General features: G+C 49.4%; 1 protein-coding gene across 6 annotated transcripts in view; it reads right to left on the reverse strand.

The window, feature by feature from the left end:
- PTK2B (protein tyrosine kinase 2 beta) overlaps positions 1-25,786 on the reverse strand; it is a 139,974-nt gene that overhangs the window by 104,994 nt on the left and 9,194 nt on the right. For 2 of the 6 annotated variants that reach the window (XM_033429801.2, XM_033429799.2), the window contains exon 1: positions 23,385-23,571. The gene's annotated coding sequence lies outside the window, so the exon portion shown is untranslated. Of the gene's footprint in view, positions 1-23,384; positions 23,572-24,921; positions 25,017-25,786 lie in introns of those variants that run through there. The other 4 variants (XM_004270691.4, XM_004270690.4, XM_033429800.2 and 1 more) reach the window with 3 other exon arrangements.

Consider the following 25,786-nt stretch of genomic DNA (forward strand, 5'->3'; position numbering starts at 1 on the left):
GAGATTCACCTAGAAATTGGAAAATGCTGGTAATTTAAAGTTTTAAACTGTGAAGACTCATTGGCGGCATGATTCCACTCTTATCATAAAAGATCTTTTTGCAAACCCAAGTCTAGACCCAGATGGAATCCCCCAGGGACAAGCAAAGGAACAAAGTCAACAGATCTGGGGGCTCGGCAGCTTAGGTCCCTACACTGCTACGGGGCCTTAGGCAAGTCACTTTCCTGTTTTCTCATTTTAATATTTTTATTTGAAGAGTAAAAAACTAGAAAATGGCAGTCACCCCCATTTCCACATTTCCAAGTTAAGCACTGTTTACACGTTGGAGACTCGTCTCATTTACTAACAAAAGGGTTGCACTGGGTGATGGCCAAGGTGCCTTCCAGATTAACATTCTCTGATTCTATGACTAATTATTCCATGCGTCCAGTCATAACAAAGATTAAGTGTCCCCCTGAAACTCCCCCACCAAATACCTATGTTTTTGAAAAGTTAGTGGTAATGTGATTAACCATTGACACTTGTGCTGTATCCAACCCCTTGCAACTTTATTACGAAGCAGGAGTTCCCAACTTTTTAATGTATTTATTCATCTCTCCCCTGAAGCCATGGGATTGGAGGATGGGTAGCAGTAAAGGCCCTGAGTGAAGGGCTTGGAAATAGATCTTCCAAGCAAAGCCAGAGCTTTGAGAGCTGCCCACAGTGTCCATATTTCCTGTTGGGATCCTCCTTATATGGAGTCACTGTACCTGCCTGGGGGGAAGTCTCAAGGAAGAGAATACAAATGCTCTGGAATGTTCGTTCATCCTAGGCCAGACTCCCAAGCTTCAAGATTTCAATAACATCCAAATTCTATTGGTTGGTCACACTTTTATTTATTTAACTTACTGTAAACTACTGATATTAGACTACTCTAGTATCTCTGGCTTCAGGTATACTCCATTTGCAAATTCCACTTTTTCAGTCCACTATTCAACCCAGAACCACCACAGAAGTCTCCATGACATCCATCCAAACACCTCCACCAGTGATCACTTCCCCAATGATCAGGCACGTTCTGCCTCATTTGTTTTCCTTATTGAAAGGACAGAGCGCTATACACTTCCAAACCAGAACTAGAAAAAGCCTCTGGTACTAGACAATAACCAGCCATCTTGGTCATGGGGCCCAGGGATGAGGGAGTGGAATCTATTCTTCGGGCCACCAGACAAATACAGTCTCTGAAGAAGGATTCGGTGCTCTCCACAGAGGCCTTTGGAGGGCAAGTGACTGTCATCTCTCAGTTTGCTACAATTTTCGCACTTCAGGGGGGCTTTAGACATTTTTGAATCTAACTCTTTCATTCTACAGGGAGGGAAATGGGACCAAGGTTGTCCAAGATAATTCTTATCTCTAAAATTTGTAAAAGACTTTGAAATGTGTGGAGGCTAATGACACATATGATTTCCTTGAGCTTAACAGCAGCTCTGTGCGTTCGACAACACAAGTGTTCTCAGCTCCATTTTGCAAGTGAACAGAAGGAACCTCAGGGCTGTCTAGTGCAAGACCCACGATCAGAGGAACTGCCTGGGAGCCCTGGAGTTGGTCCTTTCCCTCCCAGTCCCGTGTCCTTGTCATTGCATAGCACCACCTCTTGAGAACCCAACCAGAAAACCGGTTTTCACTTGAGGAAGAGCAGCTTCCAAAAGATGAATAAACAGGTAGAGATGGAAGGAGAGGAAGGAAGTAGTCAGAGTTCTCCAGCTGTATGTGATGTATCTTGCTGCGCTCTTCCTATGTTACTTCATAGGATTGGCATCATAGCCCAGTGAGGCAAAGATTCCAATCCCCTTAGAAAACAAAAGCTTAGAGTGGCTAAAGAAACTTGACCTAAATCATAGCATCAAGGGGGAAAAAAGGAATCGGGCATTGGAATATACGTCTTCAGACTCCAGACTCTCTTGCCTTCTCTACTCTTTCATGCTACACGACACCTGGGAATTCCAAGTCACAACGATCTGGTTTCTGATCGGGACACCAATAGAGGGCAGGAGGTGGACCTCAGTCCACTGTGTGGTGTCTGGCCCAGTGGCCTGAGGCTGGGATGTAAAGAACATCAGGAAGGGGAGGGGCATGGCTGACCTGAGGACCTGGGGGCTGTCCAGTCACAAGGAGGAACATCTGAGAGGCAGAGGGACCAGGGACTAGAAGAATAAGAGGGCTGCAAGGGGGCGGGGTGGGGACAGGGCAGTGCCAGAACATTAAAGAACAACCTCCAAAAGGAAGAGAGTGAGGGGAACGCAGAGGCTGGGGGCGGGAGGACGCAGGCTTGGTGCAGGGCAGGGTTGCGTGGGAACAGAGAGGATTCTGCAAGCTGCCCTAACTGCATCACAGGCATCCTGAGAACAAGTGCAAGCAGAGAGATCCGGCCCTTCAAGAACCACCTACCCAGCCGCCCCCACAGAGACATTACCCAATGCCAAGTAAGAGCGAAGTAGCAACCAATTTGGGCCCCCGGGGGATGAGCCAATATCTCTGGAGCATGATGCTGGCCACCCCTGACAGTTACCTTCCTCTAGTTGCAGAGAGAAACCAGGGAACTGTTTGTATTGTCTGCAGTGCTCCGTGGACAGTGCTGGGAGGTGTGATCACACTTCCCCTACTGGTTGCTAAGCAACAGCATTAAGACGATGTGCAAGGCTGAAGCTCTAGGAGGTGTGTGTTGGAGGGTGTACATGCTGGGGAAGAGCTGCGGAGTGGAGTGGAAAGAGGAGCAGGCTCTGCGGATTTTGCTTTGACTGAGGCATCTTGGCAGGTGAAGTTTGGGAGAGCCCTGTCTTGCAGAGGGAACATGGGAGAGGCTGCAAGATTCTGAATTATGGGAAACTAATTAAGAGACTTGAGTACTCACCACATAGGAAGAGGACCGAATTCTGTTTAAGTCTTACCTCAAGGACAGTATCTCAGAGTAGACAGCTCTTAGGCATCTAGTCTCAATAGTTTCCAACTCCTGGAATATTTCAGACTTTTTCCCCATATGCTACTCAGTTGGAGAACATTTTTTCTGAATTGGAAGGAAAAGCACCTTCCATTTGTGAAGCTTGAGGCCTTTCTAGGTCCATGTTGCTAGTGTGGAAAGCTGCTGAAACGAGCAGAATGAGCTGGCTCAGGGGAGGAAGGGAATTCTCCATCTCTGGGGGTGTCTACACAGACTGAACAACCACTTGGCGTGAGAGCTTCTTGGAAAAGTGGCCTTGAAAGAGAAGCAGGGGAGGCAGGGCAAGAGGCAGTAGGAACAAAGGCAGGAGAGATGAAAATAAAGGATGTGTTCTGAGAAGACTGGGTCAAACCAGCTTAACTAGAAGACAGTAAGATGGAATGTTATGGGTTGAATTGTGTCCCCCCCCAAATTCACATGGTACTGTCCTAACCCCTAGTACTTCAGAATGTGACTGTATTTGGAGCGAGGACCTTTAAAGAGGTAATTAAGGTAAAGTGAGGTCATCGGGGTGGGCCCTCATCAATATGACTGGTGTCCCTTATAAGAAGAGAAAATTAGGACAAGGACATGAACAGAGGGAGGACCATGTGAGGATACAGGAGAAGGTGGTCATCTATAAGTCAAGGAGGGAGGCCTCAGAAGAAACCAATCTCGCCAACACTTGATCTTAGACTTTCAGCCTCCAGAACTGTGAGAGAGTACCCAGTCAGTGGTGTTTGTTACAGCAGTTGAGCTGACTAATATAAGGATGATGAGAAGCAAGGCTGTGAGAGTGGACCAGAGGCAAACTGACAGGAGTTCTGGGAAAGCCAGGCTGAGAAATTCAAACTTAATGGGATTGTAGATAGGTTTTACTTAATAACTTTAATTAGGATATTTCAAAACAGAAGGCCCACTTGGAGAGGGGAAGGACAGCAGCCCACAGTGATGAAGAGGCTGGAATCAGCTGAAAGGTCTTGTTTCTTGTGGAGTGTTAGCGTCTACTGCTGGCCTCGACGTTTCAAGATGGCAACAAAATCATTTATGCAGAAGTGGACAGCCAGAAAGGCAGGGCACGAGATGAAGAGGGGAAACAGTTCTTTATGTGAAGCCTAGATCAGAGAATCATGGGATGGGTGGCCCCTATCTTTCAAGGCTGTCATATGGAAAAACAGTCATTATTTGCGGCTGTTGCAGAGAGCAGTTCGAGCACTGGTGGGGGTGAGTTTCAGAGAGTTCAGCTCAATGAAAGGAAGACCCTTCTAGCAATAAGAGTTTTCCAACAATGATGAGTTCTCTGGGTGAGGCATTTCCCACAGGTGCTCAAGGAAAGAAGAGCTTTCTCCACGAGTTTCGCTGACAAGACTTCAGCACTCTACCCGCTCCTTCCCGAAATAATGCTCTGTTCAGTGGGGCCATCTCTGGTCTTCAGGATGCTCCACTTTTCTGCCACTTTCCCCATTACTCATAGCAGCATGGTGATTGCAAAGCAAGCAGTGCTATAAGAGTAGAGTAAAAATAACGATCCACAGAATCTCCTTCTTGAGCTCTTTCTTCCCCATCCATGAATGGGAAATGGAAACTCCAAGAGGGCAAACTACCTGTGATACAAACCATGGTCTTGAGTGACCAGACTTGCAGCTGGAGCAGGTCCTCCTGAATTTCAGAATCGCACTGAATGGATTTCTAAAAGATATGTGGAGAACTTACTGTGTTCCAGACACTTGAAGCCACTAGACAGGGCAGAGAGTGGATTTGAAAACAGGTGAGACTGTTTTACAGGGTTCGCTGAGAGTCGGAAGGAAGGGGTTGACCATTGTCACCCAAGGCCATGAGCTGGGAGGCCAGCAAGAACAGGGCTGCTCACTCTGACTACAGGCAAGAGGAAATCAGGAAGGCCTCTCGGGGTTGGTGGTGTAGAAAGCTGAGGAGGATTTTAAAGGGCAAATAAGAAGAGTGATGAGGTGGGACTTCCCTGGTGGTCCAGTGGTAAAGAATCTGCCTTGCAATGCAGGGAACACGGGTTCGATCCCTGGTCAGGGAACTAAGATCCACATGCCGCAGGGCAACTGAGCCCGCGGGAGCCTCAACTAGAGAGCCCGCATGCTGCAAACTACAGAGCCCACGTGCCCTGGAGCCCACATGCCACAACTAGAGAGAAGCCCAAGCGCCACGACGAAGAGCCCGTGCCACAACAAAAAGATCCCGGGTGCTGCAACTAAGACACAACGCAGCCAATAAAATAAATAAGTTAAATAAATAAATACTTTTTTAAAACCTGAAAAATAAATAAATAAAATAAATATGCCATTAAAAAAGAAGAAGAAGAAGAAGGGTGATGAGGTAAGAGAGGGTGAGGGGCTTCTGGGTAGATGAAACAGTGCTTCTGGCAAAGGTGTGAGAAGCGAATAGCACTTTGGGGGAATAGGAGTTTGGACCCACCCTGGCAGGGTGAGGGGGACAGGCTCAGACCCTCGGGAGCCAGTGGTCTGAGCTTCTTCTGCTTCTCAAACTTCCACACCACACAGCCCAGAACACTCGCTGAGGTCTCCAGGGTCATGAGCTCCTGGACCCTCCATGATAGCTGTTTGTACACTTTCATTTGACTCACCTACCCATGGATGCATCAACCCTGTCTTAGGTTTTGGTTTTCTTTCATGTCTGACTCAACCATATATAATAGAGTTTATCTCTCGACAACTTGTTTGATCAGGAAGTCACTGTAGTGGTTAACAAGTCCCATCACCAGAACGTCGGGTCTGCAGTCTGAGGAAAGCAGCTGCTTCCATTCACGAGTAGTAAAAACCCCAACCTGGCTCAGTTTGCCTTCACAGGGGCAAACTGTTCCCACAACCTCTGTTCTCCAGCTGCTTTGCTCCCAGTTGTGGGCAGCTGCCCCACCTTGGCCTTGTTCACCATTCAGGCTCCCCAGATGCTAACTTGGGCGGTTCTGCCCCCAGGATGTAGCAGCATCTTTGTTTAAACACGTGTAAAGAATGATGAGATCTCCACTCCCTTAGGAGAGGGTAACAGAATTCCTCCATGAATAAAACTGTAGTTATTTAGAAAGATGCCTGCTATGGTCTGAATGTTTGTGTCCTCCCAAATTCATATGTTGAAATCCTAACACCCAAGATGATGGTATTAGGAGGAGGTGGGAGGTGATTAGCTTATGAAGGTGGGGCCTTCATGAATGGGGTTAGTGCCCTCATTAAAAAAAACCCAGAGAGATCCCTTGCCCCTTCCACCATGTGAGGACACAGTGAGAAGTTTGTTTATGAACCAGAAAGCAGGTCCTCACGAGACACAGAATCTGCTGGTGCATTGACCTTGGAGTTCCAGCCAACAGAACTGTGAGAAATAAATTTCTGCTGTTGATAAGCCATTCAATCTACGGTATTTTGTTATAGCGGCCCAAATGGACGAACATAACACTCCACTAAATCAAAGCAGCTAGGAGATGAGGCTCAAGGAAATTGGGCAGGTACAATTTGTTCATTGCCCTGGGAAAGGAGGGAGAAAAGGAAAGCAAGGGGTGGGGGTGGGGGTAGACCAGAGAATGAACAGAATGCTGTAGGATCTGTGTGTAGGGAACTGGGGAAGAGGCTGAGTTCTGTGCCTTGGGGTGATGTGACAGAACGAGATCTGACAGCACAGATGTGACCAGAAGCACAAGGAAGTGAGTCTAGAACTGGCAGAGATCACAGGGCAGAGCATGCAGCTGCCATAAGCCACGGAGCTGGGATTTCTGCCAAGCGTGACCACACAGATGAGGGGCAGGGGCCCCGGGCGACACTTCAGTTACACATACTTCTGTCTTCTAATAATAGATGCCATTGATAAGAGTAACTGCTGAATGAATCGAGTACTTATTTTGTGCACTGCACCCATGTTAAATGCTTTACATACAGAGACATGTTATCTCTCTTTAGTCTCTGCAGTATCTCTTTAAGGAAAGCACTACCATTATCACTGTTTGGCTGGTAGGAAAGCTGAGGATTACTGGATTGAGAAAGTGCTTGAGGTCACGTGGCTGGGGAATAAGGAGCCACAGCTTGGGCGCAGGATCCTAAGCACTGCTTCTCCCCGCTGACCTTGCTGCCGGCTGATGGACTGTCATTGTTTGTGTGCGAGCTGGCTGTACTGCTGCCTCCTCCAGGAGACTCGATTGCTCCATATTTAAGAAGCAATAATGTCAGGCCCAAGCTTGTACCGGGGAGGGGAGGATGTGGAAGCGGGGGGCGGGGGGCGGGATGGCACACAAACAAGGCAGCTGATGCGCTTGCCATCTTCCTGAGAAGGGAAAGACTGGGTCGAGAACAGAGTCCAGGAGCCCATTCTCCAACCTTAGGACATTTTCCCTTAGTCACGGCACTCAGAGGCCTCTCGGGGTTGGTGGTGTAGAAAGCTGAGGAGGATTTTAAAGGGCAAATAAGAAGAGTGATGAGGTGGGACTTCCCTGGTGGTCCAGTGGTAAAGAATCTGCCTTGCAATGCAGATTGCAAGGCACTCAGAGGAACAAAAAAAAAAAAAAAAAAAAGAGGAGAGGAGGCCAGAAGGCAGGGGACGAGGTTGATGAAAACTGAGCTTGGGAAGCGGTTACCGAGAGCGCGTCCTGCAGACTGCGGTCTCCTCCTGCTCGCCTTGTCATCAGACAATTGTAAATAAACAGCGAAGGGCAGTGGTCATCAGAGATGTATCTGGGTCACCTGGGGCTTCTGATTCTCGTGGGGTCCTCAGGTCAGGGAGACCATCGGCCTGGGGAACCTCAGTGGCCTCATTTGAGAGGAATGAGTTCTCTTAGCAAGAACTGCAAGACAGTGTTGGGGGAAAGCAATTATGTTTGCAAGTTTTCTGAGTGTTGAGAGGACAGAGTGAGGGTTGGCTATATTTCAAGTGAGAGATCTAGAGGAAGTATAGGAAAGAGCCGGAAAAAAAAAAAGAGAGAGAGAGAGAGAGAGAGAAGGATCAATCATAAAATGAAATTCCTGAGGCTGACTTGGATGCCAAAGACGGCACATTTTTTTGCCCGAGGAAAACATTCTTAATACAGCTCTGGGGATGGTAGTTCCCTGAGTGATACAGATTAGTAATCAAATTATTTTTGAGGCTGATAAGCCCATCAACAATGCTGGCACTCGGCCCCATCATCTCACGGACGGGGTTCGGCAAACGCCTTCTCTTCTCCATCGCCTCAGCCTTTGTGGATACATTTCAAGAACCGGGGGCCAGCGAGGGCCAAAGTAAACAGGTCTTGGTTTGTTTTGGTTTCTTTCAGACACTCATTGTGATTCAGCAGACATGGACTGAACTGGTCCTCCACAGACCCATTGAAGGGGACACGGGCACCATGCCTGTGACCTGCAAGGTTTATAGTCTAATTGGGAAAGATGATGTTATGGTCTCAATGTTTTTGTGCCTCCCCCATCCATATGTGGAAGCCCTAATCACTAACGGGACTATATGTGGAAATAAGGCTTTTAAGGAAGTAATTAAGGTTAAATGAGGTCATAAGTGTGGGCCCTGATTGGATAGAGTTAATGTCCTTATAAGAAGAGGAAGAGAAACCAGAGCGTGCTCCCTCTCTCCCTCTCCCCACCCCCCCCTTTTCCCTCTCTCTCTCTCTCTCTCTCTCTCTCTCTCTCTCTCTCTCTCTCTCTCCCCCTCTCTCCCCACCCACCAAAGAAAAGGCGTGAGAGGACATGGCAAGAAGGTGACCGTCTCCAAGCCAGGAAGAGAGCCCTCACCAGAAACTGACCGTGCTGGCAGCCTGACTTCAGATTCCCAGCCTCCAGACGTGTGAGAAAATAAATGACTGCTGTTTAAGCCACCCAGTCAACTTTGTTATGGCAGCCTGTGCTGACTCAGAGGGCACACACATAATAAATGACAAAATAAGGCAGGAGGAAAGTGCTATCAGGGTCAGGAAGACAGCTTTGGGGACAGAGAGGATGGTGAGATGAAGCCAGCCTGAGGGTGCGGAGGGGAAGGGCTCCATGTCAAAGTCCATGGAGACACGGCGGGTATTTCAACCAGGGTGGGCATCAGAACTGTTCTGGGAGCGTTAAGGACAAAACAGAGCAAAGGCAGAAAAGGAAGAGATGCCTGCCTGGGTCTGACTGCAGACAGACACAGGAGCTCCTAGGGTCTCTAATACACACCCCAAGTAATGGAATCGGTGCTACACAAAGTGTGGTCCTTGGACCGCCTGCATTGCCATCACCTGTAAACCTGTCAGAAATGCAAAGGAAGTTGGAGTCCAGTAATCTGTGCTTTCGAAAGCTGTCCAACTGATTCTGATGGCACTGACAGTGGAGAAGCACCACTGTCAGCTATGCTGGAGGATCTAGATTGCTTCTGCCCTGAAAGTTCTCCAAAGTGCATGCGTCCTGGGGTCAGGAAGTCCTCTGCCCACTCGTCTCTTTCAGCAGCTGATGAGATTTTTATATCTTGTTTTATTTGAATACTTCCGGTGCCCCTCATTTTCACAGGCATTGGAGACCATCTCTAAATTTGCACTTTTTCCTCAGCTCTTTTCCCCAAAACCTCCTCCATCCGAACAAATGTCTACTGAGCACAAGTTTCATATCCTGACATTTGCTGGAATAGGATCGGGAGACATAGGTGCATGAGACAAGGTCCCCGCCTCACCCCAGTCCATTGAGCAAGGCATGTACTTGTGAAAAATAAATTTATCTCACGATAACATGTGCTTGGCATAAGTGGATGGTACAGCCAAGAGCTCTGGGAGGAGGGGGGCTTGGGGAAGGCGGTGTGTGAGCTTCTGTCCTGTACCAAGTCCCTTTCCCTCCACCAGAGTCTTCTGGTCCTGAATGTCTTATACACCCCGTAATACCTGTGGGATACCCTATTCCAACTGGTGGGGCAAAAAAGGATGCCTGGCTGGCCCCCTGCTTTGCAGCAGGCGTCCTCTCCCTAGATTCCCCGTTCCTGTAGCTTGAATGCTGTCTCCCCCACCGTACTTCCCCACTGAAGGCAGGCCAGTTCTCGTTGCTGGCCAAGCCCCTCTCTGTCCTCTCTGCCCCCTCCTCACTGCACGTGGATGTCCAGAGGAAGGAAACAGGAAGTAGGCTGTTCCTCGGGGCCAGCCCTTGCCACACCCCTCTCTGGCCAGCCAGCAGTGTGGGTAGCTGCGACACCCAAGCTGACTACAGAAACTCCGGGCCTTTGGCATGACAATGCTGGCAGCCCTTGGCCACACCCCAGAAACACCTGTCTACGGGGTCTCCAAGCCAAACCCCTCTCTGTGCTTGGCACAAAAGCTGCTCTGACCCGGGGCCAGAGTTCTCTTTTCCAAAACAAAAATCTGACTCGCTTCCCTGCTTAAATACTCCTATAGCTACACATCCTATAGATATGCTCTCTTATCTATCCTGTCATCACTTCCCATTGGTAGAGAACAAAGTCCAGTGCCAAGCGACCATGATGAAGGGCCTCTCTGCATCCTTCCAGCTTTATTCCCACAACCGTGCGGCCAGATCCAGCCTCCCTGAGCTGTTCACAACTTCCCAAACAGGCCACACTCTTTGATGCCTCATCTTTAAATATGCTGTGCTCTGTGCCTGGCAGGGCACCTCCCTGCCCTTTCTCTGCATAACACACTCCTACCCATTCTTCAAAACCCTTCCCGGCATCAGCTTGTCAGTAAAGCCTTGCCAGCCTCCCCCGGTAACGTTGGTAGCTCTGGGCTTTGTGCCTGTACGGTGTTTGGCCATCCTCTCGCAGCCCATCTGGTTTTACTGCGGCTCTTTCATCTTGAGGATGGTCTCTTGTTCACTTTAGTATCCCCAGCACCTCGCCCAGCACCTGGCCCAAGGGAGGTGCTAAATGATGCGAAGCTGGACTTCAGATTCACACGTCACAGCCCCTGCTCCGACATCCTTAAAGAAGGAAACAACACTTCAAAGAGGAAGAATACAGACTCTTCTTCCCTGAAGAGGTTTAATACCAAGAGAAACATTCGCATGAGTGGTGGTGGGGACAGCTTAGACTCAGTGCCGTCATGGCACAGGAGGAAGGACTAGCTGTTACTGTCACTGGAGAACGCCGGGACCCCGCCTAGGAACGCACTCGAGTGGTAGGAAGGGACTCAGACTTTGCCTGATATACCAGACGTGCCCCCCTACTTCCCTTACGGACCACCACCCATGAAGGAAGGGGTCCGGTCCCCACCAAGGCTTCCCTTCACCGTCCCTCGCTCCCCGACCCCCAACTCCAAACATACACGCTCCAGCGGAACCGGGATGATCGTGCTGGGTCCAGCCTCCCTGAGCTGTTCACAGCTTCCCAAACAGGCCACAGTGTGGCTCCCCCCTCTGTGACTGCGGTGAAGGTCTTTCTGAAGAGCAGTCTCACCCGTCACTTATGCCCCCTCCAGGGTCTGGGCCTCGAAAAGCCACCTCTCGAGCTTTTGTCCATGCCTGTCACTTCTTCACACGTCTGGCCACAGCTTCCACTCTGGTCCTCTTGCCCGCCAATCTTCATCTTTCCTTTCCTCACTCTTACCCCAAACTCAGGGGTAAGAGTTCTCCAGCTCACATGTGTCTTCTTAAGAGAAGACTGGAGGGGAAGTATGGACAGGGCAGTCCCTCTCGGAGGAATCTGCTGGTGAATCCCTAGGGAGTGTGATTTCTGAGGTGGTCAGACTGTCCCACTCCCGAGAAGGGAGGGGGAAAGGCCTCCAGCGCCGGATACCCCGAGTCCTCACGCTAGTGGGAAGGGCAGCAGTGGACTCGAGGCCTGAATGGGGCAAACCCAAGAAAAGCCTTGTACCACATCATATCCCTAAAGGTCCTGCTCCAGCAATTTGTAACCCTCAACCACTCAGTCACGTTATGTGGTCTTTGCGTTTCTCAACCACTTCCAGAAACTGGGCAGACTCTGGTTCTCCCATTTTAGAGAAGACTAATAAAGAGTCTTTATTAGTCTTTATTAGCTGGTTTTCTCCATGGGAATAAAGACAAAATAAAAAGGGACAGATTGGTGTGGTTGCTTGATTGACTGTCTCACCAGCTTGCACTCCTTCCTTTGTTCATGCATTCATTCATTTATTCCTAAAGTTATTCGTCCATCCATCTATTTTCAATATCATGTATGCTCTTCCCCTCCCCAAATTATCTGTCACAAAAACAGGAAGTTTATATGCTAGCCCTTTTAGAATCTTTCATTTTATGGGCTGCTCTCATGATTACCCTATTTTGAACAAAAATATACGGCCTGGGAAAAAATATTAGCCCGACGTCATTATAATAAATGCTAGTTTGGGCTGCTTACAAACGTCACCTGATAGAATTGTTTTTTTAAGAAAGGAAGCACGGTACTATAATATAGATTCAGTAACTTTGCTTGGGGGTATGGCCTCACAATTATAAGTGCTGAATTTTGTAAAAGATCATTTTTCAAAAAGCAATGCATTAAGTAGTTATACTGTAGACATCAAAAGGAAATACCTTCTAAAGGATTTGATTAAACATTTTTCCAAAGTGACATATGAATGGCCAATAAGTACATGAAAAGATGCTCAATATCATCAGTCATTAGGGAAATACAAGTGAAAACCAAGACAAGGTACCACTTCATGGCCACTAGGATGGCTAAACTCAAAATTACAGACAATAACAAGTGTTAACGAGAATGGGAACAATCACACATTGCTGACGGGAGTGTAAAGTGGTGCAGCTGCTATGGAAAGGAGTTTGGCCATTACTCAAAATGGTAAACATAGTTATCACATGAGCCAGCAATTCTACTGCTAGGTATGTAACTAAGAGAAATGAAAACATATGCCTGTGCAAAAACTTGTACGTGAATATTCCTAGCAGCATTACTCATAATGGTCAAAAAGTAGAAACAACTCAAGTGTTCGTCAACTAATGAATGGTTAAACAAAATGTGGAATATACATACAATGGAATATTAATTGGCAATATAAAGGAATGAAGGACCAGTACATGCTACGACATGGGTAAACTTTAACAACATTGCATTAAAAAGCCAGTCACAAAAAGACCCACAATGTTGCGTGATTCCATTTATATGAAATGTCTAGAATAAACAAATCCAAAAAACAGAAAGTAGATTAGTGGTTGCCAGGGACTGGGGGGAGGGGAGAATGAGGAGTGACGGCTGATGCGCCGAGGTTTCTTACGGAGTGATTTAAAAAAAAATCCTGCAATTAGATAGTGGTGATGGTTGCACAACTCTGTGAAGATACCAAAATTCACAGGACCGTACAATTTTAAAGGATGAATTTTATGGTATGTGAATTCTATCTCCAAAAAGCTGTTATTAAAAAATATAAATAAACACTTGCTGGGTTAATAAGAAATAGCAAACTCTTTTTAGACTGTAGGGACAATGATATAAGCCAGAACACAGATGATTCAAAAAGGGGTTCTAGCGATGAGAAGGGCACTGATGTCAAGATGTGAGTCAGGCGCTGGCTGTTTCATAAACAGGGAGAGTTGGGGAAAAGCCATATTTTAAATGTAATGTATTATTTTATATAGTATGTGATTTAAAACATGCGTCGCTAAAATCATATTAAATATTTTGAAATGTTTACAGATTTACATTAGCTGTTTTTTACACAATCCTCCTTATCAGGAGGCACACGTGTATATATCAGATGTCAACTGTCAGGCACCATCTGTCCCTCTGACTCTAAGTACAGACACGGTTCTGACCTCAACAGAGCTTACAGCCTAGTTCAACCGAGTTAAAACGGAACTTAAGTTTGAGGTCATTTCTATGAAAGGTTTGTAAAATTGATTACGAAACCTGTGGGTCGTTCTTAATATTTGGTGGGGCCATAAGTTCCTTGGAGCTCAGATGAAAGCTTTGGACTTTCTTCCCGTAAACATGTGCATTTGCTCAGAGGTGAAAATTATGCATCTTCTCCCAGGGCACTCATGTATGCAATCCCCCCTCACCCCTGGCACATACACACGCCATGCCCCAGGTTGTATTCCTTATTTTGATATCATTCTTTACTGAATCCACTTGCATCTAGACCCATTCTCCAGTGTATGTGTGTTTAGACTCATAAACAATGAGGGCTTCAAGAATTGGAGGCCTGGAGAGGATCCCAGATGATCTGGTCCCCCCGCGAGGCAGGAGGGTCCAGGGGTCACTGTGGAAAGGACAGAGGGCCTGGCAGGCACCTGCCCTCCCCGCTTCAACCCTGGCAAGATCTACTTTAACCTGGTTTACACACTGGGCTTTAACCTAAGATCCATGTCGAAGAAAGTTCTCCTCTAGTTAAGAAGTCCCAAACCCCGTTATGCTAAGTACAAATGAAAACCCTGAGGCTTGAACTGGCCCACCCAGGTGACTCACCCAAGGTTACATGGCAGGAAGGTGACAGAGCAGTGACTTCCTGGGTCTGCTCCCTGGGTAGCGCTCTCTCTGTCGCCACACCTCTCCCTGGGAGTGAACACAGGTTGGCAGCTAAGCATTTAGCAAACAGGTACAGGAAGGGTTTTACTAGACAGAGAATCAGGTAAAGAAAGAGGGAGAAGGTTCAGAGGCCACTCTGGGGACAACGGAGGGCCACCCTCTGGACAGCTCAGAGTGCAGCCACCACGGCAAGCCCCAGGCCTGTGCACAGGTGGGTGGAAGTCCAGTTCACTAAAAACTGCCAACCTCTGCCTTGCAAATCTCTCTCCTGTATCCCAAAAGCGACTTCACCCTCTACCAAGGCTCCCTGCCTTTTTTCCTACTCCCTGTTTTTCTCCTGTCATTCAGCCTGGCCAGAAGGGGCTCCAGAAGCAGGAGGATGAGGGGGGAGAAGAAGGCAAGGATCCAATGGGTTAGACACAGGAGTAGCTCAGCAAAGGGAGTATCAAGCTCCCGCTCTAAATCGCCCACTCCCTCTCTCTGGGCTCTAGGAAACCTCCACACGCCCCAAGAGGCCAGGATAGCATCCCGAACCTGGGGGAGAATGCGGTCCTGCTCTGTTGCAACTGGCTGTTGTGAAGCCCGGCACAGGGAATGAGGAAGATCACATCTGGCCCTGGGGAGCCAGGCAGGAGCATGTAAAGAAGGAGGCACAAGGAATCCCCAATCCTTGGAATCTGAGGGAGTTTGGAAGAAGAACAAAAGAGTGGGAGGGGCTTGATCTGAGCCTGGGGGAGGAGTCTGATTGAAGAAGGTAGAAGGGGCTAGGTGGTCCAGGCAGGACAGAGGACTTGGGCAGAGGTTTGATGAAGACCAGTGGGCAGACCAGGCTAGCTGGGGTGAAGGGCTTAGTTTGGAAAGTATGGGGAAGTAAGAAGAGAAGGTAAATGAAGGTCAGATTACAGAGGGCGTTAAACAGTAAATGCAAGGGATCTGGATTTGCCTAGAGGCACAGGAGCTTCTGAGGGAACTAGAAATAAGGAGAGGCTCTTAGGTAACATCAGGTGATATTGGGTAATATGGGTCAGACTAGGGTAGGGGCATGGAAAAGGGAGGGAAGGAATGAGAGGCATGAAGAAAGAATTTGCAGGATTAGTGATGGGTAAGATAAAAGCAGAGGAGAAAGGGAAGATAATTCCAAGGTTTTTGACCTGAGCGTCTGGGAGAACTACAACTTCGTGAACAGGAGGGATGCCAGAAGGAGACAGTTTGGTGTAAGAAAACGATGAGTTTAGTTTTCAACTTGTAACATTGAAGATGAGTTACTCAAGTGGAAACTCTTAGAGTTACTCTTACAGATTCTTGGAAGTGGAGAGCTGAAGCAAGGGAGGAGGGTCAGACAGGAGGGGGAGACCAGGAGTTGTCTGAACTGACGACGGTGGATAAGGGGGCGGCAGACTGAAGTGCATGACTCTCCAGGAGGCTGCTATACAGAGGCTGCCATGAGACCTCTAGACAGGCTGACACTTAGTGCATTGCTACCAAAGATGAGGTCCATGGGAAAGGGCTTACCTATGAACTGAGAACACAGAGGAAGGAGAAGATTAAGGGGAATGACAAATTACTTACATAACCTAAACAATTTGATGCTCCCATAAACCCTACATCTTTTAAATCCATGTAAGGACCAATTTCAACTCAGAGAACATAGAAGCCTCTGATTGACCAGCAGATATTCTCCAGGACCCACAAATCATCCCAGATTACAGAATTTATCCAGACTCTCGAGACTCCCACATGCCCCTCCTTTGAGGTCAAGCTCTTTACTCTCTGATCCACTTTATACACTGCTGCCCAAATCTGATCATGCCCCCTTCACCCAAGTTCATATCTCAAGAGCTCTCTGCAGCCTTTAGAGTAAAGTCCAGTGGCTCCCTACAGCCTTCAGAATGATGTCCAATCCCTTCAGCCACCATGTTTGAGCCTTATGTAAGTTTCCACCCTTAACTTAATCGCCCTTTGGTACTCTTGGCTCCAGCCAAAATGAGTCATTCAAATCATGCCTCGCCACCTCCCTTCTATTTACACTCTTTGACCACAACCACTGTTCCAAGTTTCCGTGGCCATACGCTAGATATCCTTTGGGAGCTTTTCCAAATGCCCCTTCCTCCAAGAAGCATTCCAAGACAACCCAGAAAGAAGAACTCTCTCTGTTCTCTGACCTCATATAGCACTTTATTGGTGCCTCTTTTATGGCACCAAAAGCCCCCATCTTGGCTTACCGTTATTTATCTTTATGTATTACATCCCCAAGCAGACTGTAAACTCGTTGAGGACAGATACAGTCCCTCAAACGCGGGGAAAGATTATATACTCTGAGTGACGAGGGGGCTGAAGGAGGGGAGAAATATTGAACAAATGCCAAGAATGAGTCACAGGTGAGAAAACTCAGGCTCCGAGGGGTTACATAACTAGGCAATGTCAACCAAGGAGAAAGTGACAGATCAAGACTCAACCCACGTCATTCTGACCCAAACTCTTCATCCTTCCAGGGATCCTGCCCAGCAGTGCTTTATGAGGCATTTTCACATAAGCCAAGTGTTTCGCTCAACGACCCTATCAGGGATGCGGTACTATTTCTTCATTTTCAAATGAGAAAAGTGAAGCGACTTACCCAAAGTCACACAGTTAGCAACTGGAAGAATCTAGACCAAAGCCGTGTCTCCTGACCCCTGACCGTCTGTCCACTCACCCAGCCTGCCAATCTGCCAGCACTGAGCTGGGGGCTTGAGAACTTCAGCTCGGGACAGCCACTCACAGCTGCCTAAATGGACATGGCCATGTTTCCGTGCCCAGCATCCGTGTATATAGCAGACCAAAGGTAAACCGATGCCGGTAAGAGCATCTTCGAAGGTGCTGGAGTATCAGATCTCTGGTAACCTGCCTGGAGCTGGAACTGGGGGTGGGGAGAGCGTACACCTGAGCCAGGGAGAGGAGCTGGGTTCTCACCCCCAAAGCTCCGGAAGAACAAAGAGAGTGCTCGAGGCTAGGTGCGGGGGAGGATGAGACAGTTGACACTTATTTAGAAACCAGGAAAACACGTGATGCTCCCAGTGGCAGGGACCAGAGGAAGGACGGTTCCCTCACAGGTGGGAAGTGGTACCCCTCCCCCAGAAGGGACCAGAGGAAGGACAGTTCCCTCACCAGTGGGAAATGGTACCCCTCCCCCAGAAGAGCAAAATCCGAACTCAGGGCAGAATTCCCAATGGGCCCACATGTGTCCCAGTGGGACTGCAACAACTGGGGAGTCTGAGAGGCAGCTGGAAGACCCTTAGAGAAGGAAAGGGCATGAAACAGGGGGACTGCGGTCCTGGGGCCCTCAAAGTTGTTGGGACAATTGGCCTATTGAAGGGGACACTAGTCCACGAGTCAAGAACTAAACCAAGCAGCAAGCACTAAACTCCAGGCGAGAACATTCCTTTGAGCTCCTGTCCAGTGAGCGATGGTGCCAGGTTCTGCGTGGGTGGATTTCAGGACGTAAAAAGGGAAGAAGGTGACGGGAGAGGAGGAAAATGTTAGTGAACTGTCACCAGGATAGAAAAGGGGAAGGCTCCCCTTCCATGGCCTTGGTGGTGGTTGCTTAGCTCTAATCACGTTGACCACTGCCTTTAGTGCTGGGCAAGGTAAGAGCTGGGTGGGGTCTGCGGCCCATCCGCAGCCCACCTAGAGGGTCACCTGGAGACAGAATCCTGCACTCCTATCAACCCACGCCTCGTGTCTAGGTAAAAAGTGCATCGGAATACGCAGTCTCCAGCCTGCTCTCTTAATCAAACCGTCATCGTGAGTAATAATTATACCTTGGGAAATGGCAGAGTGACTCAAAAGAGCTGCGCCCTGCCCCACTGCCGCCCCCTCGCATGGCTCAGAGCTTCGTGCTGGGTGCCTAGAACCCCGGAAGCCGAAGCCACCATTTCCCCTGCCTGTCAGCCCTCCGAGCGCCTTCGGTGGCCATGCGGACTCCAGTGTCTGGTGGGCAGCAGTAGAAAGGCTCTTTGCTGGCTACAGAGCTCATCAGGCCCGGCTGTCACAGACACAGTGCGCTGCGGCTGGGGTGTGGGGAGGCAGGCTGGGGGCAAGAAGCAAATTCTGTCTTGTACGTGATGCACAGGAGAAGCCCACTTCTGCCCCTCAAAACACGGCCTTTTTCCCCAGGGGGGGGGAAATGGCCCTTCCCCACCAGCTCAGATCAACTCAAAGTATGAAATAGAATGACAAGGAGAGCTACATTCATTGCGTGCCTACTGTGTGCCTGAAAAAGGACTGGATGTGTTATGCACAGCCAAGGTTATTAAGCGGTGCATAGGGCCATCTGGGACATTAAAATACTGGACTAGTCCATCCAAGCTTGTAAATGTCGCCCCCCCACCCCCGCCGCCAGGGCCCTGACTGCCTGCCTGCCTCGTCCACCTCCTAGGTTCCCTGTGACCACTGGCACAGCAGGCTCAGTTCTGTCAGATCCCTGCCCACGCCTTAGTGGCTGTTGATATTTGGAATATTACTCCTGGTATACCTTCACAAAAAGCCCTGTCATCATCTCAGAGACGAGGAAGAGAGGGCTACACGACTTAGCCAAGGTCATACAATGAGACCCAGAGCCAGAGCTGGAACCCAGGCTGACTGACCGAGTCCGGGCGCTGGACCACTGGACCACCAACCACGCTAATGTTTTGGAGACTCTCACCACTCTCCCTGCTCCTCCCCCTTTACCCTAGAACTGGCCCAGAGTCTAAGAGAAATTCTTGATCGGGGAGCCAGCAAGAACTTCTGTTAATTACCACCCTTTCTGCCCAAGGACCTCAGCAATTGTCCATCTTTATTCCGGCCACCTCAGAGATCCATTCATCTGGGAGGCCAGGGCCACAGAGTCCCGAGCCTATGAGCCTTCTGGGCAGGGAGAAAAGTAGGAATAGGACACCTACCACTCGGGGTTCACCCAAGGGACGCTTCCTCCCCTCGCCTGCCTCAATTGTACTTTCCTTAACAATATTAAGAACACATGGAATGACTGCCATACCCTGGAGGGCTCCATGCTGAGGGACATACTCTTCCAGGGTCCTCCGAACAATGGGAAATGGGTGTGAACTGTGGTAGGAAGATTTAGGCTGACACAAGTGGGGGTTTGTGTCTGTGAGGGATGAGCGATGCTGGGACAGGGGCTTCGGTCCCTGAAGATCTTCTGTAAATTGGACACTACTAAGTCCAGGCTAGAGTTATGGGATGAGTAATGTCCGCAGAAAGATCTTTTTGGTTCCAGAACTGCACCTACATCAACAGTCAGTAGGAGTGGAGTGCCATTTCCATTGAGATGGTAGTAGGTGTCCCCCAAACCCACTAAAAGGGGTCTACAGTCAAATTTAGGGGATGCTAGTAAGTCCAGCGATACAGGTGTCTTTTCTGAGGAACTGACCATAGCCTTGATCATACAAATACGCAGGACGAATCTCCGAGAGTGGGCTCATTGGAGCGTTTCACCAGTGCAACACCTGTAACTATCTCATGGCAGAGAGTTTCTCCGAACACTGTGTGGCAAATGCTGCTCTAAAGAACTGGGGACAAAATGCTTACCACTGGGCAGGGGGGTGGGGAGATTTAGCCACTGGAAAGAGGGACCATTTGTAACCCAGTGGTTTCCACAAGGGAAACACACTTTCCATTTCCTCTTTCTCTTAACAAATTCTTAACTCCCTCCAGGTTCCCTTCTAGGAGGCCCCCTAATTCGCTCTTATAAATGCCCCCCATTAAAGTGAAAACAAGGCATCCTTACTTCTTCTACCCCTGAGCTCTATTTTTCTAATAAGGTACTCCTTATAAAAATGGGAATATTGACAGCTAAATTTTATGGTGCATTTGTCTGTGTCCGTTGTGCTTAGTGTGTTACCTGGATTCTCCCTTCTAATTCATTCACATTTCCTTTCAGTTAATTCAACTTTGAGTTATGGCCACCCCTTCCCCAGGGTCTTCCAGGGCATCTGGGAAGGAAGTCATTGACAAAGCTGAAAAACTGCCCCAAGCTCTCCCTTTCTGCTCAGGAGCCAACCCACTGTCTCACTAGGAGAAGGACCTCCACCACGTACTTCCCCTGCAACCTCTGAGTGCTCAATAAATATAAACAAATAAACGAGCCCCAAGCACTTCAGGGATGCTACTTTGGTTACCCCTGTGAAAGCGCTAGGAAGATTAACATCTACCACTTTTTCTTCAGCACTCCCTGGGCAATTTACATACGTTACCACGGATCCACCCCACAACCTGAACGAACAGATACTCTTATCCTCATTTCTGAAAAGAGATTCTGGGGTTCCAAGGAGTGAAGTGGTTTACGTAAGGTCTCACAGCAGGCAAGTGGCAAAGCTGGCATTTGAATCCAGGTTCACGGGGCTCCAAAGACAAGGAACTGTCTTTCTTTTGATTTTAAGAAATAACATGCTCAATCAGTGAAGGAGCCCCAAAGTGGAATCTAGGAGGATTGGTTACAAGATAATATGTCCTGGGCGGCGGGCGTGGGATGAAGTGGGAGATTGGGATTCGCATATATACACTATTGATACTATGCATAAAATGGATAACTAATGAGAACCTACTGTATAGCCCAGGGAACTCTACTCAGTGCTCTGTGGTGACCTAAGTGGGAAGGAAATCCAAAAAAGAGGGGATATAAGTATATGTATAGCTGATTCACTTTGCTGTACAGCAGAAACTAACACAACATTGTAAAGCAACTATACTCCAATAAAAATTAATTAAAAATTAATAAATTTTTAAAAATAATAAAAAAAGAAAAAAAAAGATAATATGTCCTGAGACTGTTCCCTTGGTGCCTGGGTACTACCTACCCTTCACTTCCCAGTAGCATCCTCAGCTTCCCCCTAGAGGACAGGTGCCAGATAAAATACCAGATGTCCAGCTGAATTTGAATTTCAGATAAACAGTGAATAATGTCTTGGTATAAGTATGCCCCAAAGATTGCACGGGACATAGTTATACTTGACAAATATTCATTGCTTATCTGAAATTCAAATCTGAGTGTCCTGTATTTTCTTTTTTTTTTTTACATCTTTATTGGAGTATAATTGCTTTACAATGGTGTGTTAGTTTCTGCTTTATAACAAAGTGAATCAGTTATACATATACATATGTTCCTATATCTCTTCCCTCTTGCATCTCCCTCCCTCCCACCCTCCTATCCCACCCCTCTAGGTGGTCACAAAGCACCGAGCTGATCTCCCTGAGCTATGCCGCTGCTTCCCACTAGCTATCTATTTTACGTTTGGTAGTGTATACTTGTCCATGCCACTCTCTCACTTTGTCATTTGCTAAATCTGGCGGCCCTGCACCCTTGAGTCAAGTCGGAGGCTGCTGGCTCTAGGGCCCAAGTGACAGGAGTTGCCATGGCAGCCAGAGCAGGCCCTTCTGGAGCTGTCTCTCCCACCTCTCCAGCTTCAACTCACCCCTGCACTCTCCACGTGCTGAACACCCCAAGCTACTTTCAGTTTCCTGGGTTCATCCTGCTGCTTCTGGCCTCAGGTCTCAGTACTTGCTGTGCCCTATGCCGTTTATGCCCCTCTTTCCCTCCCAGGCTAATTCTACCAATCCTTCAGGTCTCCACTTAGAGTCACTTCTGCCAGGAAGCCTTCCTGGACACACTGACCGGCTCCACCCACAGCCCCCAGCACTGGGCTGGTCAGCACCTGTTCCCTCCCTCCCCACGGCACTGCTCGGGGCGCAGGGCTGGGTCCCACGCACCCTGGTCTCCCATGCCCAGCGCCAGCACCTGGCCTCAGGTAGGTAGTCAGCCAATGCTTATTGAAGGAAGGAATGAGAGCAGAGTGTCATGCCAGAGCTGCTCTCTCCATGTGACTACTTCCCTCCCTCCTTCCATTTTCACACACTTTTTTGTCTCTGCTTCCTCTTCGCCCTCCCCCAGAGGAGTTGTGAAAGGCTGGGGTTAGGTCCACACCTGCATTCCTTGCCCTCAAGGGAGGAGCCTCCTTGTGTCCCTTCCCTGATCTTTTCGAACCAACTGCCCCGAGGGCTCACGTCCAGCTGTGGGTCGGGGGAAAGCTCTTCCTCTTCTGGTTTCTGAGCGCCCCTGGCGAATGCCCCCTGTGTGTCCAAAATTCGGCTCTCCTTCTCCCCACCCTGACCCCTTGGAGAAGCCTAATTGGATTGAGCTCCAAGCTTGGCGTGTGGGGAGACGCAAGTGTCAGATGGCTGACGTTTAGGGCAGGTGGTGGGGCTCGGTGGGCTCAGAACAGCACCCATATGTTGCCTGTTCACCCACCCAAGGCTTTGCCCACGCACAGCCTGACAGGAGAAGGCGGCACAGAACTTAACCCTTTAGGGGCATTCCAAAGTAATGTCACAAAGACCCGGGGTGGCAGCGAGCGTTAACTTTAGTCCCCACAACACACAGGCACTCACACACACACACACACACACACACACGCACGCACGCGCACACACGCACGCACAGAGTTCTGCTTCTACCCCCCTGCAGAGCCCTGCTTGCTTCCAGTCGGCGCTTGATTCAGAAGATGCCCTCTGGGGGGCGGGGAGCGCAGTGGGGTGTGCGTGGGAATGTGAGCAGGGTGGGCGAGCTGAAGGGCACGGCAGGGGGCAAAGGAGGAAGCGGCAGAGGCTCTAAGGCAGGAGTTGAAGAGTTGGATTCTGAAAGCTCTCTGGCCCGACCTTTAGAGGCAGGCGGCCTTTCTGTGCCCTCCCATCACCCCCCCACACACACCCATCCTCCCCTGTCTGATAAGAGAACTAAGAGGGAAAAACACCCTTTCGTCTCAAATTAACTCCAAAAATGGAATCCCTCTCCCTTCGCGGAGGGCTCGCCGGCCCCGGGAGCGCCCCACGCCGCAGCGCCCACTTCTGGGTCCGCGGCTCCCGGTCCCGTCCGGGTCCCTGCAATCCCGGAGTCACCCCGACCCTCCCGCCTCGTCCAGCCTCCACCTTCTGGCTGGGCGCTCAGCCCCGATTGCGATCGCAGGAGGGGACTCACACGGAGCGAAGCGCCGACCCCGGCGGCGGCTCCTCGGCTCGGCCAGGTGCGGCGGGGCGGCGGCAGGTGAGGGGCTCTTCTTAAGGGGTGCGCGGCGGCTCCGCAGGCCTCCGCTGAGAAACAGCGCTGACAGGTTTGTGTTTTCCCCTCTCCTTCTCCGACTTAACCACACCCCTGCTGCTCTCCTCCCCACTTCCTTAAGGGGTGGGGTGTGTTGTCTGCGGTGCCGAGCGTGTGCCGCTCCAGCCTCTTACCATAAACTCTGAAATAGACGCCGCCGCCAGTTTCCGGAGCTGCACGTGCCCAGAGATGGGGGGCCATCTCTGCCACGCCCCGACCCTAGGTGGGGTCTTCTGCTGTTCTGTGCCCGCCCCTGCCCCCCGTGAGCAGTTGAGCCCCCATTCCTACCACCCCTCCCTCTTTCTTCCTGTCCACTTGGAAACTTTGGGAGGCCACACTTAGAGGCTGGCGTTTCCTCTTAGCCCCCAGGTATGTTTCAGAGCTGGAGACTCACCTGCCTGTCGCGCTCTCAGCATCAGTGTCCCTCCCGGTCTCTTCAAGCCCTAAAGTGCCCAGGCCCTTTTGGGGGCGCCAGAAATCAGGTGAATATCACCAGGAGCTTTAGCAGAACTGGTCGAGGGGCCTGAACTTATCACGGACCAGGTCCCTGTGCTGTACCAGCCAGGACAAGAGGCACAAGAATAGGCATAGAAACTGGGCAGCCTTTCTCACCCCATCTCTACATCAGGCCACTTGGTTTGTTGCCTAAATCAAGAGGCTGGTTTACCTCTTCACTCAGGCCAGCAGGGCAGTGAGAGTCAAGGCACTTAGCAACCCCTTTCCCTATCACTAGAAAGATTCCAGACTTTCTCCTGAGTAGGAGGAGGTGAACCGGGCTTAGCATAAGGTCAAAAAGCTGGTGTGTCACAGTGTTGCCCCACACCCTCCGGGCTCCTCTCCAGAGCCCTCACCCCAAACTTCTTCATTCTGTATCCTGTGAAGGGTTGGGATCTCCCACAGTTCTAGAGGATGCTATTCACAAAGACGTCTCTGAGGGTGGTGCCCCCTGGCGTTGTGCAGCCACATGTGACAGCCCTGCATACACTATACTCACCCCCAGACTCTCTCACCCCCCACCCCAAACTCAGCAGACGGGTCACCCCAGGAGAAAAGCCAGCATTTGGTGAGCATGTCTAAACGCCAACCACTGCGCTAAGGAAGCACTCAGTTTACATTTCATCTATGTTTACGTTTCCTTTAATTCTTCCCATTTTCTGAAAAGAAAACCGAGATTAAAAGATTAACATGTCCAAGGTCACAAAATCAGAAAATCAGTGTTCATCCAAGTATGATCAGTGGACTACCTGTAGCTTTTAAAATGCAGACGCCTGGGACTTCCCTGGCAGTCCAGTGGTAAAATCCCACATGCAACGCGGCCAAAAAAAAAAGCAGATACCTGGATGCCACTCCAGGTCTACTGAAAATCAGAATCTCTGTGCCTGGGGCCCACTCACTCCACTCACTCAGGGTAACTTACAACCCACCTGACGGAGCTCACGGACTGCTGGAGCTCTGACTTGTTCATCCCGTCCACCGATCAGCCGTGTTCTTAGCACCAGGTAATGCCAGGGTCTGCAAAGCAGTGAGAAGACATACAAGTAGGTATCGAGGGAGACCCTGGCTAGGGCTTGGGCGACAAGGCAAGTCAGATGGGGTGAACTGGAGTTAGCAGGGGACATATGGGGGAAGATGAGGCACCAACCACTCTGTGAGGAAGATTGTCAGAGGGTGTCAGCAAGCAGGTGGCCCATCCGTCTTCCCGTGCATGGGAATGAGGTGATGAAGGTCCAGCAGTGTGAAGGTTGGGGACCTGCGTGAATTGTGGAGAGTCTGGTGCCCCGTGATGACAGTGGGAACTCAAGAGCAAGGCGACTCCAGACTGGTTTAAGGAAAGGTGAGTTTGTGTATGCTGCCTTCATGTGGCCAAATCCATGAACTACACTCTCACTGGGTCCTAATTCAGGGAAAGAAAAGTTTTCAGATATTCAAAATTTTGAGGTTGTTGAAGTCTTCAGCAATCTTTTTGAAGCTCCAAATATCTAGCTCCTAGAATCGTAGCATCATAGGTTTTATTTATGAAAGAAGCTTGAGAAACTCCCTGCAGTGGATGACTCCGTCTTCAGGTCTTCTTATGCTCTGTCCAGTGGTGCGCGTGAAAGGCTAAGGTGACAGGGTCAAACTTACTTGCCTCTAAGGAAAACCTATCAGATACACTTTCAGGAGCCTAGAACTCTATATAAAGGCTCTTAAAAATTCTACCCATGGCTCTTTGTGGGTTGGGATAGTGACCTATGCCAGTGAAGAAGAAAAAATTTCCCTTCTATCTACTTCTGTCTGTCTCA

This window comes from Orcinus orca, chromosome 6, assembly GCF_937001465.1.
Source record: "Orcinus orca chromosome 6, mOrcOrc1.1, whole genome shotgun sequence".
NCBI lineage: Eukaryota > Metazoa > Chordata > Mammalia > Artiodactyla > Delphinidae > Orcinus > Orcinus orca.